This window comes from Gopherus flavomarginatus, chromosome 15, assembly GCF_025201925.1.
Source record: "Gopherus flavomarginatus isolate rGopFla2 chromosome 15, rGopFla2.mat.asm, whole genome shotgun sequence".
In the NCBI taxonomy this organism is placed as follows: domain Eukaryota; kingdom Metazoa; phylum Chordata; order Testudines; family Testudinidae; genus Gopherus; species Gopherus flavomarginatus.
Window position 1 is genome coordinate 9,359,098 of NC_066631.1, and position 19,799 is coordinate 9,378,896.

A 19,799-nucleotide genomic window follows, 5' to 3' on the forward strand; every position below is an offset into this window, starting at 1 on the left:
CCACAAGATTGATGAGTTGTTTCCTAGTACTTCATCTTCACACGGGCAGATGGGAAACAAATCTGACCAGCCACTGAGAAATGAGAGTGTTGCAGAGTGGAACGGTTTACTCTGTGGCAATTGTGTACTTCTCATGAAGGCATACAAGGTGCCCAGCAAAACCCCTCTGTACTCCACCTTTAGTATAGCCTGTCCTCCTGAACCAACGATCTGCTTAGTTCCCAAGATGACCCCACACTGGGGAAGCCTGCAGATAAGGAACAACCCTGAAGTCAGATGTGGAGGAGAGGAGGAGGAGCAGAGATTAATAGCAATACTGAATTTAAATTGTACTGGTGTGAGGAGGAAGCCTGGATAGGACCCCAGTTCAGCAAAACACTCAAGCACGCACTCAGCTTTAAACACATCTACTCCTCTCCAGCAAAGTGTTTTGCTTTAGATATGTACAGATGTCCCATTGATTTAAGTGCTTTGTTGTATCAGAGCCTGGGTTGCCGTCATCAGCATGAACATTTTTAAAAAAACGTTAAAGTTAAAAAAAGCCAAGGCTTTCCCTTAACTATTCCCCTTCAGAGCTGGAAACCTAAACCCAGCAGCATTATGTTAATGCATGTTAACAAGGAAGTGACTCTGGCTGGAAACACCATCCAAGCACTAGCTCTGTATAAGGGGCACTCAGACAGTATGAACCAGCGAAATGTCACTTCTCCCTTGTATTAGACAACACCCACTTAATGCAGAATCCGGCTGAACCTCAGCTCACATTAGGCAGCTATTTAGGTTACTTTCAGGCAATTCTTGCCAGTGGCTGCCCCAGGGGGGTTAAATTAAAGCGGCGCCTGATAGTACTGTTGCAGTGAAGGCTGTGTCAGCATTCCTTCCCCTATTCCTCTGGAAGGTTAATATCCTGTCTGCTTCAAAAACCACATCAGAAGTCAAGGCGTTTACAAGTTGCTTACAAGGTCAAGCGCTGGGTGCACGGGCCCACAGGACATTTAAATAATAAAATGCCGAAGTGTTCATACTAAGCCTCCTTCCCAAAGCAGATAGAGAAAGGCAGAGGGACAGAAAGGTGGTGCTGGGGGTGTGGCACAGGGTATGTCTACACTACATGGTTAACCTGGGCTCCTACCTGGGTTTTAGTCCAAACCCTCCCACTGTCCACACAGAAAAACCTGTGCCCTGAGTTAAGAGGTGATTTAAGCGTAGCCTAACTGACCTGGCTGAGGGGGTGGCTTCAAACTCTGGCTCAGCTTTAACCCACCCACTTTGCAGTGAGGACTAGGGGTTGCCAACTTTCTACTTACACAAAACCAAACACTCTTGCTCTGTCCCCTTTCCCGCCTCCCCTCCAATGCCCTGTCCCTACCCTGCCCCTTCTTTGAGGCCCAATACCCTGCTCACTCCATCCCCCTTCCCTCTGCCACTCGCTCTCCTCACCCTCACTCACTTTCACAGAGCTGGGGTGTTGCAGGGGGTGCAGGCTCTGGGGTGGGGCCAGGACTGTGGGGTTTAGCGTGCAGGATGGGGATCCGGAATGGGGCTGAGGGGACTGGAGGGCAGGAGGGGGATGAGGGCTGGGGCAGGGGGTTGGGGCATGGGGGGGAGGGTTCCGGCTGGGAGTGCGGGCTCTGGGGTGGGGCCAGGGATGTGGGGTTTGGGGTGAAGGAAGGTGCTCCGGGCTGGGATTGAGGGGGTTCAGAGGGTGGGAGGGGGATCAGGGTTGGGGTTGGGGCCCGGGAGGGGATCAGGGGTGCAGGCTCCAGGTGGTGCTCACCTCAAGCAGCTCCCAGAAGCTGCTTCTGCGCTGCGCAGCTCCTGGGAAGCAGCTGTCATGTCCCTCCTACGGCTCCTATGCGGAGGTGCGGCCAGGCAGCTCTGCATACTGCACCACCCCCACAGCTCCGATTGGCTGCGGTTCCCAGCCAATGGGAGCTGCGGGGGTGGTGCTTGGGGCGGAGGCAGAATGCAGAGCCCCCTGGCTCAGGGGTGAAAGTAACTTACAGGATTTGCTGGAGTCCTGAGGGGGGCATGGCCTCATCCAGAAGAGGCGTGGTCTTTAAAGATTTAAAGTCCCTGGGGCACCAGTTGTGGCTGGGAGACCCAGGGCCTTTAAATCAACCAGGGGCTCCCAGCTGAAGAGCTGGCTGGGAGTTCGGGGTGGGGAGAACCCCGAGTTTTGCCACGCTGGGGCTGGGATTTAAAGGGCCCAGAGCTCCTGCCGCTGAGGGGAGCCCCGACCTCTTAAAATCCTGGCCCCAGCCCGGCCGGCAGAGACGCGACCGGGATTCAAAGGGCTCTGGGCTGCCTACAGCCCCGGGGAGCTCTGAACCCTTTAAATCTCAGCGGCAGCCAGGATTTAAAGGGCTCTGGGCTGCCCACAACCCCAGGGAGCTCTGAACCCTTTAAATCTCAGCCCCAGCCTGGCTACTGGAGTCGCGGCCTGGATTTAAAGGGCTCTGGGCTGCCCGCAGCTGCAGGCAGCCCAGAGCCCTTTCAATCCCCGCCATGGAAGCTGGTGCGGTCCGGCACGGCGTACTGGCTCTTGCCGGTACGCCGTACCAGACCGGACCAACTTACTTTCACCTCTGCCCTGGCTACTCCTACACATAGGAGCTGGAGCAGGGACATGCCGGCTGCTTCCCGGAAGCCGCACAGTGCAGAGGCTAGCAGGGAGCCTGCCAGCCCTGCTGCGCAGCGCCACTGACCGGACAGTCAACGACCTGGTCACCAGTGCTGATGTAGCCACCAGGATCCCTTTTTGACCAGGTGTTCGGGTCGAAAACCGGACACCTGGTCACCCTAGCAAGAACGCAGGCTAAAATCACTCAAGTGCCCATAGTCCTCCAAACTCTTCCCACAATTCCTCCCAAGGGACAGACAATTTCTCCCACAATTGATTGTGAAAGAACCCTAGAGCTTCTCCACACAACAATGGGACCTGCTCCCAGACACACCCGGGCAAGTACAGAAATAGTGAGGACACAGTCATTCTGGTATGGTTCCGCAGTGGGGAAACGCAGACCCAGGCAAGGCTAAGCCAGGCACTCAGGCCTCAGTGTCAATCACCCAGGTAAGCTTCAAGGAGCGAGAGAGCTGGGCACTGTCATAACCTAGTCCCAGATTTGGACCTTAGCGTCCAAAATATGGGGGTTAGCATGAAAACCTCCAAGCTTAGTTACCAGCTTGGACCTGCTAAAGCTGCCACCACCCAAAAAATTAGAGTGTTTTGGGGCACTCTGGTCCCCCCAAAAACCTTCCCTGGGGACCCCAAGACCCAAATCCCTTGAGTCTCACAACAAAGGGAAATAAACCTTTTCCCTTCCCCCCTCCAGGTGTTCCTGGAGAGATACACAGAAGCAAACTCCGTGAATCTAAACAGAGGGAGTCCACCCTCTCTATTTCCAGTCCTGGAAACGCAAGCACTTTCCTCTTCACCCAGAGGGAATGCAAAGTCGGGCTAGTAAATCTAACACACACAGATTTCCCCCTGACTTCTTCCTCCCACCAATTCCCTGGTGAGCTGCAGACTCAATTCCCTGGAGTTCCCCACTAAAGAAAAACTCCAACAGGTCTTAAAAAGAAAGCTTTATATAAAAAGAAAGAAAAATACATAAAAATGGTCTCTCTGTATTAAGGTGACAAATACAGGGTCAATTGCTTAAAAGAATATTGAATAAACAGCCTTATTCAAAAAGAATACAATTCAAAGCACTCCAGCAACTATAGACATGTAAATACAAAAGAAAAAAACAATAACCCCTATTGTTTTTATGATCTCTGTACTCACAACTTGGAAACAGAAGATTAGAAAGCAGGAAATAGAAATCCCCTCATAGCCAAGAGAGAGTCAGGCAGAAGACCAAGAACAAAGGACTCACACACAAAAAACCCTCCACCCAGATTTGAAAAAGTCTTGTTTCCTGATTGGTCCTCTGGTCAGGTGTTTCAGGTATTTCTTTCCAGGTGTAAGAGACATTAACCCTTAGCTATCTGTTTATGACGGGCACACACTCTCTAGCTTGGTGGCTGGGGTACTGCCCCGAGACGCGGAAAACCCAGGTTCAAGCCCTTGTTCTTTCAGAGCAGAGCTTTGCATCCCAAGTCACTCTGAATAGAGCAGTGCACGTGTCCCACACACTGGGATAGAGAGCATCAGAGTCCCTCTCTCTTCACCCCAAATAGCTGCCCTGAATCAAAAAGCTCAGGTTCCAATCTGAAAATAGTCATTTCAGCACAGGTCCATTTTTGTGCCCATGTTCAAAAGGTTTCATTTCCAACTTGTTCAGCAAATTTCAAGCTCTCGAAAACTGCCACAGAACAGAACTGTCACCCTCCTGACAGCTCTAAGGGCCAGGAAGTCATCAACGTGGGGCTCTGGCTGAGCACCAGGTACAGGGAGTTTCAGGGAGGTGGGACCCAGGCTGGAGCCCTTCCTTGTTAAATCAGGGGGCTGTTAGAGTGCGCACCTTGGCTGAGCAGCCAAGGTGTCCAAGTGGGGGAGAGGTGATTCAGAGCAACTCGGGACCCAAGCCAGTTAAGGGCTTAGCAGGTTAAATCCATCACCTCAGATTGTGCCCAGAAGCCAGAGCAAATCACCAAGCCTGGCTGTAACATGTGCTTTGCCACAGCATGGCTGAGCAAGCTTTATGCAGGTGGCTGTTGGCAGAGCTGGCTTTAGGCCTGTTCCACCAATTCCCCTGAATTGGGCCCCGTACCTAAGAGGGCCCCGCGCCCAGTGAGAATTCCTTCCCTGGCTAGAGGCGCCTTTTACTCACCTGGTGGTGCTCTGGGTCTTCAGCAGCACTTTGGCGGCGGGTCCTTCACTCGTTCCGGGTCTTCGGCGGCACTTCGGCAGCAGGTCCTTTGCTTGCTCTGGGTCTTCCGCGGTGGGTCCTTCAGTGCAGCCGAAGACCTGGAGCGAATGAAGGACCCGCTGCTGAAGTGCTGCCGAAGACTCAGAACACCACCCGGTAAGTACAAGCCCCATGTGTTTTTTTACGTTTTTCTTTTTTTTTTTTTTTTAGTCATTCCTGTCGGGGACCCATCAAATCTGTTTGAATTGAGCCCCGCACTTCCTAAAGCCGGCCCTGGCTGTTGGTGCTCCCCACCAAGTACTGCCCCGGCAGCAGGGTTCTTTTTAGCTGGGGATCTTTACCGGGAAACCTTTTCTTTCTGCCTGGCCTCTGAGGAAACTAAGCACAAGAAAAAGTGAGTCAGAGCAGTGCACAAGAGAGGAAAACATTTCACAGTGCTCACCTGCCAAGCACTGTGCACTCATCTGCAGGAGACACAATCTCTCTCTCTTCCCCAAACCATGCCTTTCCAAGCCGGGCTATAGCCCATGGCATGATGGGAGAAACGCACCTAGGAGGGCAGGGGCAGAGCATGAATGGAAAGCACAAGAGCGTTCTTCCATGCCTGCTTTCCACACAAAGTCACTGAAAGTCCCACGACACCACAACACGCTGGATAAACACAAAGCACTTTCCTGGCACTGACCAAAAATCAATCCCCTGCTAGGTTGGTGTGGCCTCACCGATCATGTGCGCTGCTTTTCTGTGCTGATCCCGCCTCCCGACACAGTTCTGGAAGGCCTGAATGCTTTTACTCTAGCAGTAATTCCCCTGCCCCCATTCACCCCCACGCACCCCTCACCCCCCCAACAGCCAGGATGTTTCAGTCACTTTTCTCACCCACAGCCCCGCAGGCTGTCTCTCACTGGAAGATATATGCTCACTTAATGTATATATTAATACACGTATTGACTTTCCTGTTGTCAGTTATTATCAAGATTTATTCCCCCTCATGGCCTCTTATTGATTGAGGAAAACAGTATTCCCACGGGTCAGTCAATCATGATCCAGCCTGGGGCAGGACGTCAATAGCTGTTTATTATGTGATTTATGGACTTCATTATTTGAAATGCAGCAGGGGCGGAGGGGACGGGGCAGAAAGCAAGAGGAGAAAAGGCACTAAAGTCCAGGGAGGGACCTTACCCCCAAATCCAAACATTCAAGGTGTCTGAAAACAGTAGGATACCAAGGGCAAAGAGTTTATCACTCCAGCTCACTGACACTGACACAAGTCGCAAAGGGGGAAGGATGGATGGGACGCACTGAACTCTCCATCTACCCACACTGCAAATCTTAACAAACGCCAGTCCCTTGGCAGGCTTCCAAAGAGAACTCGCCTGAGGAAAAAGGGTAGAGTGCAGTGTCATGGGCAGAGCGAGGACCAGGGAACCAGATCACATGGGTTCTGGATACAGTCCCTGACTCACTGTGTGACTCTGGGAAAGTTACTTAACCAAGTTGTGCCTCGGTTTCCCCATCAGTAAAGTGGGAATAACAAGTCCTACCCAGTGCTGAAGCACTGGAATGGGTTACCTAGGGAGGTGGTGGAATCTCCATCCTTAGATGTCTTTATGGCTCGGCTTGACAAAGCCCAGGCTGGGATGATTTAGTTGGGGTTGGGCCTGCTTTCAACAGGGGAATGAACTAGATGATCTCCTGAGGTCTCTTCCAACCCTGATATTCTAGGATTCTATTATTCTAACCTCGCAGGGCTACTGAGAATAAGGTTTGGAAAGTCCTTTGAGATCCTCAGATGGAAAGCACCACAGGGGACAAATATTGTTATGCATTAAGGAAAGGTAACAAAAACATACAGAAGACACCTCTGCGCAGACATGATCTATTCAGCAGAGCAACCTACCCTCTCAAAGCATCAGTTGCAGGGTTGGATATCTTCCTCCCCTTACTATACCTCATCTTCAAACATGATCACACACTGACCCTGCAAAGTACCCGTACTGGAAAGAAATACAAAATCTTCTGAATTGTGTAATGAGTAATTGAGTTCCATAGATATCTACATTTCTCCTCTCCTTCTAAATATGTGACATACGCCTCCTACCCCGCTCCCCTTATGCAGTAAGATTTACAAGCAGAGATGATGAGACATTGTGAATGTCAGCAGATTTGGCACAGACAGAGGCATTGAAGAGCTGAGAGTTTCAAGTCTCTGTCGAGAGCTCCCACGCGGCATTGTGTTTGCCTTGAAGGAACTGGGTCAGGGAGAATCCCCTCCCATGCCCCTTGCGAGACAAGCTTACAGCTTGTGTATCACAGCACATTGAACACTGGCACCTTCCTGCATTCCACACCTGAGTCATCTCCACCCTGCTGCTGTGTGTAGCGGGTTACCCATACAGGGACTAGCATGTGCCGATCTGTTCCCTACTGAGAGAAGAGACGCTGCAGGAAGAGACAATCAGAGGAGTGGCCAATGCCATCGGGGAGCTGTTGAGTGGGGAAGGGAGTGGAGCAGAAGGGACAGGGAAGAAGGAAAGGGGAGAAACTGCAGAAGGATGTGGTGAAGGAAAGCATATCTGAATGCCGAGTTAGTCTGCATCCACAAAAAGAACGAGGAGGCCTTGTGGCTCCTTAGAGACTAACACATTTATTTGAGCATAAGATTTCATGGGCTACAGCCCACTTCATCGGATGCAATGAAGAGAGAAGACACAACTGGAGAGGACTCGAAACCAAGGAAGAGGAGTCAGACGATTCATCCTAATGGGAGACTGCTCCAAGAAGAGCAACGAAAACTGAGCAGGGGCTGGGGGGACTGACTCCTGACTTCGGAGACCTTGGTGAAGTGGCTGCCAGGGGATGGAGCACTGGGTGGGGTGCAGGGGAGCGTGAGGAGGAACTGGGGGATGATACTGCATAAAGGAAAGTTTGAGGTCGACTAACAGAAAGTCTTCCTGACAGAAAGAGTTCTTAGAGCGCCCTCCGCAGGGCAGTGGTGGGTGCCCCATTGCTGGGGACTGCGAAAGCAAGGCTGCACCAAGCATTAGCAAAGGCAGTGCAGGGAACAGTCGGGCATCGTCCCCTTCGGAGGTGGGACCGAAAGGAGCAAGCAGGGCTGGTTCCAGCTCTAACTGCTGTGATTCATCGCAGTGGTGAGAGGAATGGGTCCCTCCAAGGAGCTCCTCCAGAGGTGAGATGATAGACAGACGGAGAGCTGCTTTATAGCCCAGCCTATGCTAGGAAAACTGAAACCAGAGAGAAACAAGGGGTGTTTCTGGGCCAAGCCCCTCAGGAAGGCAGGGCGTGCTAGAGGAAAGTGGCTCCTTTCCCTTGCCCTGGCTGCTGAATCCCAGCATGAGGGAAGGTTATGAAGGAGTCCAACTGCCACGTAGCGTTCTGCACTGCCATGCAGGGTTACAGCCCAGTCATCTCCAAGCTGACACAAGGGAGATCTCTGAAGGGCCCATGCTCCCAGCCGATCGAGGGAAAAGAACGCTTCACGTCATTCAACAATGACCCCTTCGGCTGACCAGAGAGAACCCCTGACAGCTCCAAAAGAGGAAAGTGTGGGGAGATCTGCCCCCTCCAGCACGATGGAGCATGTGAAAGGGGTCTCAAGAGGCGGTGAGAGAGATGTGGTCAGGAGGGAAATCTCAGGGTCCTGACAGGGGGAACTGGTGATGGGACCATCACACTTTCCCCCTCCCTCCACCTTTAGCCTCGAAATGCTTCCAGACGGCATCTAGTTTGCAAACATTTCCCGGTGGATGATGACCCTGCAACTCCAGCCAACTTTGAGATTTACAAGCCTCCCACGCGTTTGAACGCCTCACAACGACATCTCTGTGCACATCGGCCGACTGCTAACTAAGCACCGCTGTTTTTCTTCACTGCTTAAAAAAACGAATAAACCCAGAAGGGAAGAGTGGTGGGTTGGGGGTGCACTGGTTCATGTCAGGATTTCCTGCGGATACAGCTCTTCTCCAGGGGGCTTCACAAAGCCAGGCAGGAAGCAGCACCACTCAAACACAGCCATCTGGTGGATTCAAGGCACCCGCCAAGCAAATGATGGGCATGCATTGCACTGGAGGGCAAGAGCACTGCAATACCCCTACAAGCACCTTCTGATAGTACGGGAAACAACGTGACTACTGAATGGCACCTGAAATGTCTCATAGCAGGGAAAGTCTTGCTCCCCCTCTTATAAAAGGTCTTGTGTGACGAACCCTCACAGTAGCTTGCTTGGTACTCAGTGTAAATTGGGACTTGCAATTCAGGTTGCAGGGAGTCTAAGCACCGAGTTTGCAATATATAATTAATTTAGCCTATTGCTTCCAGTTTTACTTGTATACCTTAAAAAAAGGTGGAATGTTCTTCCTAAATCACTTCCACAAGAGTATCCCATAGAACTATCGCTGCTGCTCAGAACAGTTATTGAAATCCCAAAGCTTCCATCCTGGAAAGCCTGAGTTAAAGGACAAGCCCACACTTTTTGCTCCTGCTAGGAAGCGAAAACATTGATTGCTTGGTTGATATTACATGGGCGTTTAAAATAGGCACTGTCTAGCCTAGGGAAGAAAGGGTTAATGCCCATAACTCTTGAAAAAATCCCATGTGATTTTTTTTTATTGACTCCAACTCATGGGGCTCTTGATGACAGGCCTCAGAATAAAGCCTATCAAGGTTACTGCCTAACCATGCACTGCATGGAAGTTGGATGAGATGCTACTGAAATACTTTACGGGATCTTCTTTCCGTCCCTCAGCCTCTCATCTCGACTGCTAATTAGTGGTGCATAATGATTTCCATGTCATTAAAACATGCTTGCTTTGCCATGAGGGAAGAACACAGCAAATACTCTTTTCATCTTTGGTGGTTTATTTGATAAGTCACCTATGAGAAGGCGGTCTGGGTCTTCTGATATTTCTGTGGTGCATCCATAATTAATTGAGAAACAGTAAGAAGAACCTGAGCCTAAGATCCCTAATTCTGATTGGCTTTTCTGAGCTGACTGCCATCTTTCTACAAGGAGAGACATTGTTAGTGACAAGGCTAGCGTGGGAGCCCAGGGTAAGAGAATGTAAACCCACTTCCATCCTACTCGATGGAAAATGGTTGTGTTTAATATTTCATCAAAATGTTGAAGGTTTAAACACTACACTTCCTTCTATGATTATTTAATCAGCATTACTGCAGGGACCAGGAGAGAAACTTGTTTACAGACTCCAATGTGGGCAGGTGGCTGGAACAGTTTTTATGCTGGGGGGGGCTGAGAGCCAATGAACCAAATGTAAACCTTGCGTATGATTAAACCACTTCCAGCCAGGGGATGCAGCAGCCCCCGCAGCATTCCTAGTTCTAGCCCCTATGACATGGGCTTGGCATACTGTGCCATGTTTTTGTGCATTCAGGTTGGATACCACTGTTAGTGGATTCTGGAATATGAGTGTCATTTAAAAAGTTACTGTCAAAATCCAGTTCACAGGTCAAGTGCTTCTCAGCATGATCAACGTGCAACCAAAGCGCTGAGCAGCATGGGCCTGGGTCTGCTTTTGGCCTTGGATTTTCAAAGGAGCTGAATGAAGAGAGGTACCTGTGACAGCAACACCTTGGTAAAGGGTCCCCAGTTCTTTGCCGATATCTCTCATCTCAGAGCGGACAAACTCACTCCACCAAATACGTCTTACAGGATATTCATCCATGAAGAGTAACGTGAGGTATCTACAGGAAGCTTGTAACTTGTCAAAATTCATAATCCTCACAAGATGTCTGTGGGGGTAGTATTTAAGGAATAATGTATTTATATTGAAAGTATGCTTCAGGGGCTGGGCGTAAAAATTAGTCACCAGGAGATGTGTCTCGGTGGTGGCCCATTCAGGCAAAAGGGAGTTGTTACCCTGCCCTCTTTGGATGGTGATGCAATGCAAGGTTCAACTAGTTAGCTTAAGCGCTACTAAGGCTTGGGATGGGAAACCATCAGCGGCAACAAACAACCAAAACAACCTAAGGGTAAAAAAAAAGAAACTTTACATCAAGATAGGGCTCTGCTCTGCCTGTGAATAGAAACCACAGGCTGTTTTCAGTACAAAGCAGAGGTGGGAGAAGCACTCTGTATCTATTCATTAAGGGGAATGGGGATGCTTTCATGAATGTTTGGATCCTGGTTCTTAAGAAAGCAGCCAGCTCTGCAACAGACTGAACTTTGGGAGGGGAAGTCTACTTTATGAGATAAGGAAGTGTAGACCCAGGTTTGTGTTTTATGATTGTGTTTAGTATTGTAACCATTTGTTTCCACAACTCTCTTGTTTCTAGCGGAACCTCTATGCGTTCGTAAATAAACCTTCTCTTGTGTTATTACAAGTGCTCCCAAGTACTGTGTGGTGTACAGGCACGGTGGTTTAAGGCAAAGATGGTGCACTGGGGTACACTGCACCTTTGGGGGCAGAGGAGCTGGAATTTCTGTGCGTAGCCAGTGTCAGGGGCTGTATATCATAGGGAAACTCCTCAAAGAGGTTCAGGGAGTGGAGTGCATCTATTGTTAACCTGTAAAGTGAAGCTGGGTGGGGCAGAGCCCAGAGGAGAATGCCTGAGTGGCTGCTGATGGTAGGAGTTGACATCCAGCTATCACAAGAAAGATTCATTGGAGGCAGGAGGTAACGAGGTGACTCACAGTCCTGGGTACCCCGAGAACTGTCACAGCACCCAAATCCACTGGGATTTGGGAATCTAATTCCCTTAAACTCCCTTGAAAATCCCCACCACTGCCGCTGCAGTGAAATGGAAGATGTGTAATTAGAACACAAGGCTGAGGGGTGGGATTCCCTTTCCCAGCTCTGCTGCTCACGGTCTGCCTTTGGGTAACTTGCTTCACTTCTACATGCCTCAGTTCCTTCAGAACAACAACCACTCCCACCATGGGAGTGTGATGGGGCTGCTCTCGCTAATGTAAAACATGCTAGCAGTCCTGCTGGTGAAAGGCGCCTCCATAAATCCTTCTTGTTTCATTTTGTATTTTCAGGTTTACTTGGTATTGCTCTTCAGTGCTCCCTTGGGTTTTCCTCACACATTGTGGGTGCTCCTGGGTACACCATCCTTTAATTCCTTATGCCAGGCAGTCTGACAAACATAAGCAGCAATCAGTTCTGCTCTCCATTACTCCGCTGTAAATCTGGAGCCGTTCTGGATGTACACTGGTACATAGGCCCGAAGAGTCTAAGGTTAAAAGTTTCAAACCCGGGTGCCTATAGCTGGTTCCTAAATACAAGTGGGCTTGTTTTCAGATGTGTAAGCACCTGCAGCTCCCACACAAGCCAATGGGAGTTAGAAGGGCTCAGCAAACTTTGGTCCAAATCTCATATTTTCTACATAAAAGATTGACAGCTCAAAGGCTTGTTCCCTCCCGCAAGCAGTTTTCAAAGCTGGGGATATCATTAGATTCTTTAAAGGCTTCAGTGTGCACAAATATTATATGTCCCCGTAGTTCTACAGTCAAGACTTAATGAGACACAGAATGAAAGAGGAACAATAAATATTCACGTCTCCTCTTTTTGACTAGAAGAACCTAGAACTAGGTCCTACAGCTCTGTAACTCCTGCGACCCTCCCTCCTTCAGTGACGGCTGGAGCCAATACAATTGTCGTTAACATAATCAAATACTGATGACTTGTCCTTTTAAGGACCTCAAAGCACTGGAAAACCATTAATCAAAATTCCCAAACCCCTTGTGGGATAGGTAAGTGCTGACACATGGAGGAGTGGAGAAGTGAAGTAACTTGCCTGAGGTCACCCATGGAGGTTAGTGGCAGAGTTCAGCAAGATCCCAATGACCACTTCCTCTCTCCCACCCTACACTCCACTCTCACCACTTGACAACCCTTCCTAGCGAGTGTTCTGTGTATTTGTGGTGTGGTCGTGTTAAGGATTTCACAGTGCAGGCTCTCTCTTTCAAAGCCTGTAAAAGGAACTTGGAATTTTTCATCTGCAGTATAAAGTTTTTGTTTTTTTTAAATCCTTCAGTGCCACAGGGCTGAGGAGTTTGATGCTGTTTCTCTTTTGTGGTTTCACACCATCTGTTATGCAGCACTTGGGACACTCCGGCTCCCACTCATTCTTGCTAATGTCAAATTAAGATGAATGTTAAATGTCCACACTGCTCATTACCTCCGGGAAAATCTATTAGCAGCTCTGATGGAAACTCTCGTAGGAGTTCCCACCGCATTGCTTCCGAGAGGTGTCATATCAAAATGCTGGTGCTTACAACTGTCATGAAACAACCGAGTATAATTCCTTTCCTATATGGGTAATAGGGTTGCCTTGTTAGACCAGTCATATTCAGAGACATTTCAGGAAACACGGAGAGAAGTAGGGTAGTCTGGAATAGGAATAGCCAATTACTTTTTGTCAAGGTCCGAATCCCTTGGTCAAAGTATAGTCAGAAGCATCTGGAGGTCCGGATTTGGCCCATGGGCCGCCTATTGACTACCCCAGTCTAGCAGCTAAAGCATAGAACTGACTCAGTGTCTACCATTGACACACAATGCGTTCATAGGCAAATCGCTTAACTTCTCCATGCCTGTTCCCCAGCAGTGAGATGGTCTGATAAACCACCCTAGGCCGTAGTAGCTACTGTACTTTGTTGCAATGTCACATCATGTGCACAAAGCTTGCAAAGCTTGTCTGGTTTGGTACTGAAATGTCCCCCAGACAAGGGTATCTGGGTGAGGGAGGAGAGACCTTTCTGCTGACGCTGGAACAACACCCACACACAGGCTATGGAAAATGTACAGACACACACACAAATCTTCCTCCTTGTGTCTTGCACCACAGATTTCGTTGCTCTGCTGAAGGGCCTGCTAGGAAGCTGAGTGCTCTGAACGCTGGGTTGGAAAATGAGGGGCTGGAAGCAGAGATTTCTTTAATAGTTTGGAGACATTTGTTTTCAAATGTAGAGAAATGTTTCCTTCCTCGATGGCAAATGCTGTGTGATCAGGAAGAAAAAGGGGCTTTTTAAACAGCAACTGGCAGTCACCTGGAGACACCTGTGTCTAGGGGCGATGTGAGGGAAGTGTCGAAGGAGGCCTGCTGAAGCCAATCCACACTCTATGGATGACAGCCTGTTAGGATGCCAACTTTCTTCTCGTACAAACACCCTTGACCCGGCCCCGGCCCCTCCTCTGAGGCCTCGCTCCTGCCCCCTCTCAGTCCATCCCCTCTCCGTCCGTCACTCACTCTCCCCACCCTCACTCACTCACTCATTTTCACTGGGCTGGCTCAAAGGGCTGGGGTATGGGAGGGGGTGAGGGCTACGGCTTGGGGTGTGGGCTGTGGTGCGGGGCTAGAGAAGAGGGGTTTGGCGTGCAGGAGGGGGCTCCAGGCTGGAGGGTGGAGCTGAGGGGTTTGGAGTATGGGAGGAGGCTCCAGGCAGGGCGTTGGGGTATGGGAAGCGGTATGGGCTCTGGGTTGGTGGTGCAGGTTCAGGTGTGGGGCCACAAATGAGGAGTTCAGGATGTGGGAGGGGGCTCTGGGTTGGGGCAGGGATGCAGGGGGAGGGTCGGGCTCTGGCTAGAGGTGTGGGCTCTGGGGTGGGGCTGGGGATGAGGGGTTTGGGGTGTAAGAGGGTGCTCCAGGCTGGAACCAAGGGGTTCGGAGGGGGGGAAGGGGATCAGGGCTGGGGCAGGGTATTGGGGTGCAGGGTTGTGTGAGGGTTCTGGCTGGAGGTGTGGGCTCTGGTGTGGGGCCAGGGATGAGGAATTTGAGGTATAGGAGGGTGCTCTGGGTTGGGATTGAGGGGTTCAGAGGGAGATCAGGGCTGGGGCAGGGGGCTGGGCCACAGGGGAGGGGATGAGGGCTCCTTCTGGAGGTGTGGGCTTTGGGGTGGGGCTGGGGATGAGGGGTTTAGGGTGAAAGAGAGTGCTCCGGGCTGGGACCGAGGGGGCTGAGTGCAGGAGGGGGATCAGGGCTGGGGCAAGGGATTGAGGTACGGGGGGGGGGGGTCAGGGGTTCAGGCTTCAGCTGGTGCTTACCTCAAACTGCTCCTGGAAGCAGCGGCATGTCCCCTCTCCAGCTCCTATGCAGAGACGCGGCCAGGAAGCTCTGCACGCTGCCCTGTCCGCAGCCACTGCCCCCACAGTTCCCATTGTCCATGGTTCTCAGCCAATGGAAGCTGCAGAACCAGCACTTTTGGGGGAGGGGTGTGTGCAGAACCCCCTGGCTGCCCCATGCATAGGAGCCAGAGATGGGATATGTCGCTGCTTCTGGGAGCTGCATGGCGCTACAGCAGGCAAGGAACCTGCCTCAACCCCACTGCGCCGCCGACCGGACTTTTAACTGCCCAGTCAGCTGTGCAACCCTACAGCCTGTGCCCTGGAGTTCTGCACATCCCTGCAAACACTACCCCACTCGTCACCACCAGGCTGCTTAGATGTGGGAATCAGGATAGGAAATTCAGAATTTTTTCAACTGATTTTATCTTTAATGAGCCCCAAGTGGCAAGTAGAGCCATCAAACTAACATCCCTCGAGCCCAGCACTGTGCCTCAATCCCCTCCTGAATGCACCCTCTACTCGCTCCCTGAAGGCCACAGTAAGAACTGTATTTGCTCCTAGGTAAGCCTGTTAAAAGAAAAAATAAAACCTTGTCTCTTTGCCTATGAAGGGTAAATCTCCTGCACAGAGATCACAAATATTATGTTGCTATTAAGGATGATACCTGCCCTAACCCTGACCCAAACAGGACTAGGGAAAGGCAGATTTAGGCTACATAACACAGTCACCTGATTATATGAATGAGCCCAGGACTAAAAACAATGGCTCTGATTGGATCGGATACTTCACCAGGTGAAGCGTTTTCCCATTGATGCTAGTTTCCTTTTTAGGGGCCAGGAGTCAAAATACAGGCAGGTAATAAACATAGGCCCCTGCCCTCGCAGTGCAACACAAGCAATGCACATAGGGCCCCACCTCCACACAAGGTAACTCATGTAGGCCCCTGCTCCCACCCCCGCCAGGCACACGCAGGCAATTCACGTAGGCCCCCGCCATGCACATGCAAGAAATGCACGTATGCATCCATCTCGCCATGCACACACAGGTAATTCACGTAGGCCCCTGCCCCCGCCCCACTATGCACATGCAAGAAATGCACGTATGCATCCATCCCCGCAATGCACACGCAGGCAATGCAGGTAGGCAGCCACCCTGCAATGCATGCCCTGCGGCAGGAGCACAGGGTAAAGCAGAAAGCTCCTACAATGGCTCCCCTCAAAGCTAGCTGAGAAGTGAGTTATAAATACTCTTCAGTGCCACCTCTCTGCTGTCTGTGTCCTGGATCCCACCCAATGCAGCCTCAGGCCAGGGAATGAGGTTGAACGGCACTGATCCCTCAGTTGATGATCTCCTCCAGCCCACAGACTAATCTGGCTGGGCCTCTGTGTGCCATTTGATACCATGGACCACCAAACTTTCTGTCCAGACCAATAGAGGAGGCAGAGTGAACAGAAATGCCCTGGCAATGACACAGAGTTTCCTCTCCGACTGAACCCATCATGAAAAACTGTTCCAGCCCTTGCAAGTCCTCCCCGTGCAGGGTCCCTTGAGGCTCAGATCCTCCCTTGCCCTTCCCAATGTCTGCATGAACCCATGCGGAACAGCAGTCAGAGAGCAAGGGCTGAAGTGTCAGGAGCTTGCAGATGAAAGCCAGTTCTCCTAAGCTTTGTGACTGCCCTTGGTCATTCAGATTTATTCCTTAACAAGCCCTACTCCTGTGTCATGTGACGCCACTCATTCCATAGCCAGGGCCTCCCTAAGCCAGATCCTGGAGAGGAACCCGATATGGAGAGGAACGGGCAGAAGAACAGAGAAGTCTGGAAGCAATGGAGGAAATAATTGATGTGTTACAAATATGATTAAATCTAGGATTGATTGAAAATTCATTGGGATTCATCTGTGAATCTTCCTTCCCCCTCAGACCCTCACGCCTTCCCAAACTAGCCAGCCCAGACATAATAAAGGACATTTACAGAGTCCATAACGCAAGGGCACTGGAGCACTCCACCATCCAGTACCATTACAAGCAGCAGAAAACAAAAAAATGGTTCCAACTGTGATTTAAAAACCAGCCGTACAGACCAATTCAGCCTTGTTTGTACACAGAGTAAAGTCAGTTCCAGAAGCATTCAGTGCTGGCAGACATGAGGGACATCAGCTCTATTTAGGGCAATCCAATAAAGCTGTACTTTGACCTTAAAAAGGACTGAAAACATATGGGAAAAAGCAGATCGGAAAGCTCTCCAGACCCAATATTAATGCATCAAGCTACCACAGTGCACATATTTATTTTGTCAAGATGTCAAAAATGGCACCTTGCTGGGATTACATAAAAGGCATTAGGACAGAAAATGGTTTGTAGCTAGAAAAATATTGCACGAGTCCTGATATGAAATGGAACCTAAATGCTGTGCAAATACACATCCAAAGGGCTTCATTCAACAGTATTTGTATCAAAGGGACAATGGACACAAGCCGCACCCACCAGTGATTGGAACAGCCGATTCCATGCAATGTAACACAGCAACATGGCTTTGGACACTACAGAAATGGATCAGTCTGGGTTTTTAATTTTTGACTGAATACTCGCTAACGGGTCAGAGAGCTGAAATCCAGTTTAACTTCACTGCCAGGGTTTATGAGGATTATTCCAGGGGGAAAAAAAAGGGCATTTACTTCTCATGTCCCAAAAACTGATTTTTATACCATCTATGGATTAAACTCACCCCTCTTTTCATCACCTGCCACTGGGGAAAGAGACATCTTCCCCCAACTAAATTAGAGATGTCATTAGAGCCAACTCAACAACTTCTGGGGCTTTTTCTGTTTCTGCAACTCTCTGTACCTTGAACGGCAGCACATGCTCCTTCGAGCTGCCCCTCTGACTTCACAGTAAGTGCTGCATTGCAGGTAAGTCCCCCCGGTGCAGAGTGCCAACCGAAGGACTAGGCATTGCGTCAGTCCTCCATCAGCCCTATTTTGAGGGGGTCCAATGGGCCACAAGTGCTGCATGGCCTTGGGGCTGGCTCACTGCATACATCCAGCATCAGGAAGGGTTGAAAAGAACGCACCCCTCAGCAATCCACAGTGACAACTCCAGGTGGGAGACATCAAGGAGGACCACAGAGACCCCTCGCCTGCCTGAGTCTCCTCCTTGGCATCTAGAACTGCAGGCCTCTCTAGGATCAGATGGAAACCACAGACATTTGAGATCTAGGCTATCCTCCAAGGCCAGTGCGGGACTGTTCCCTACAGTATGTTGTTTAATCTGTGGTGTCCCAAGCAATTGGGCTCTGAATACTTCCCTTGGGAGAGGAGTCTAAAGTCTCACTTTGAAGAACCTATACCCAATATTCACTCCAAGTTTTTCCCCTCTGTTGTACCCTGCTTCAGTTGTACCTCCCCTGCTCTTTGGATTGCCCTGAAGAATTCTTCTCTTCCTCTTCCCTGGGAAATACTCAAGCCACCTGAAAACCACGTCTTAAAAAGATAGAATGCAAATGACAACTTAATTCAACAGAGCAAGAGCAGCAATTGATAACAGTAGTACTGGCATATGTGATACAGTGTCTGCCTCTCCTGGCGTTACGTTAGGTGCAGCACGCTAAGTGAGTCAGCAAGAACCCCTTCTCCACAGTGCCTGACTATTCAATTGAACTGGGATCAGTCAATCTGGGAATGGGCCATTTCAAGGGAGATAGGGAAAGAGATGATGAAATATTTCACGGCTAATGGCTCTGTGAAGCTTTCCAATGTCAGCGCATTTTGAAATTTTGGGGGTTTGAAATTCTGCCAAGAGAAGTCTGGAAATGAAGCCTCACCTTACAGGAACTTTTCAATGATAATTCAGCCTGTGGAAAGATTTGATGCTGAAGCCCCGAGTGCTGACTGCTAACAGAGCAGCCTTGTAGAGCTTGTCACATGATGGAAGTCATTCAATAAGAAGACAAATTCTTTAATCTTGTTGCACAGTGAGATTAGGTGACCATTGAGTAAGGGGTAGGAGAGGAAAGTGAACAACTTGGACCAGGTTTTCAGAGGCAGAATCCTTTCGAGCAGGTGCCTATTACAGGTGCATCCATTCTTGTGCCTTCATTTTTTTGCAGCTGTGGGCAGGGGAAATGAGCACAGGGTTGGGAGTCAGGAGGTCCTGAGTTCTAATCCAGACTCTGCTACTGACGTCTTGTATGGTCTTGTGCACATTACTTCACCTCCATGCCTCAGTTCTCCCATCTGCTATATGGGAACAATATGCACAGACCTATTTCTTGGGGACATTGTGAGGATTCATTGGTTAACGTCTGTACGGTTATATATATAAATACATTATTATTGTATAGAGACTGGCTACCACCTGCCTCTCTGCTAGGGTGAAGAAACTGATCCAGTTTAGGCACCAATAACTGTGTAACTGCCCACTCATGTCATAACTTGACCATTGACCATGTAAATATTGGTTAAATATTATAGGGTGATTATTTTCCCTGTTCCTAAGTTGGACCCTTTCCGTGATGGCTCGCACTGTATTACAGGGGAACCCAGATACACAGTATTTGCTAGCTTTCACTGTCATTACTTAGGGCCCTGTCACATGCTCCTGAGGCAAGGCCCTCAGGAGATGGCCCAGGAAACTCTGCCATGTTCACTATTAAAAACTGCTGTCTACTGCTCCCCATGGGGGTGCGGGTGACCTTCAAACCCAGCAGACCCTTGAAATCAGATGCTTGCAAATATTTCCCAGCACCAGCAAAGCACCAAGTTATCTGTGGAACCTGTAGGCAGTCTGTTGTCCTTACAGAGTGGCAAACCACCACGTATTCAACTAGCTTACATAATTAGACCCGTTCCCAGCAGAGAGGCACCATTCGCACGCTAGTTTTCAGAAATCGTCATCACTTGGCTTCACACACCAGACAAGCGGAAAGCGTAGCCATTCCAT

At 49.9% G+C, this 19,799-nt stretch overlaps 2 protein-coding genes across 4 annotated transcripts in view; one reads left to right on the forward strand and one right to left on the reverse strand.

Annotated features, from left to right (window-relative positions):
• The window catches only part of LOC127034846 (uncharacterized), a 299,262-nt gene that overhangs the window by 267,723 nt on the left and 11,740 nt on the right, over nucleotides 1-19,799 (forward strand). The gene's annotated exons all lie outside the window — the stretch shown is intronic.
• Nucleotides 1-19,799, reverse strand: part of KSR2 (kinase suppressor of ras 2) — a 250,094-nt gene that overhangs the window by 70,391 nt on the left and 159,904 nt on the right. The window lies entirely within an intron of this gene.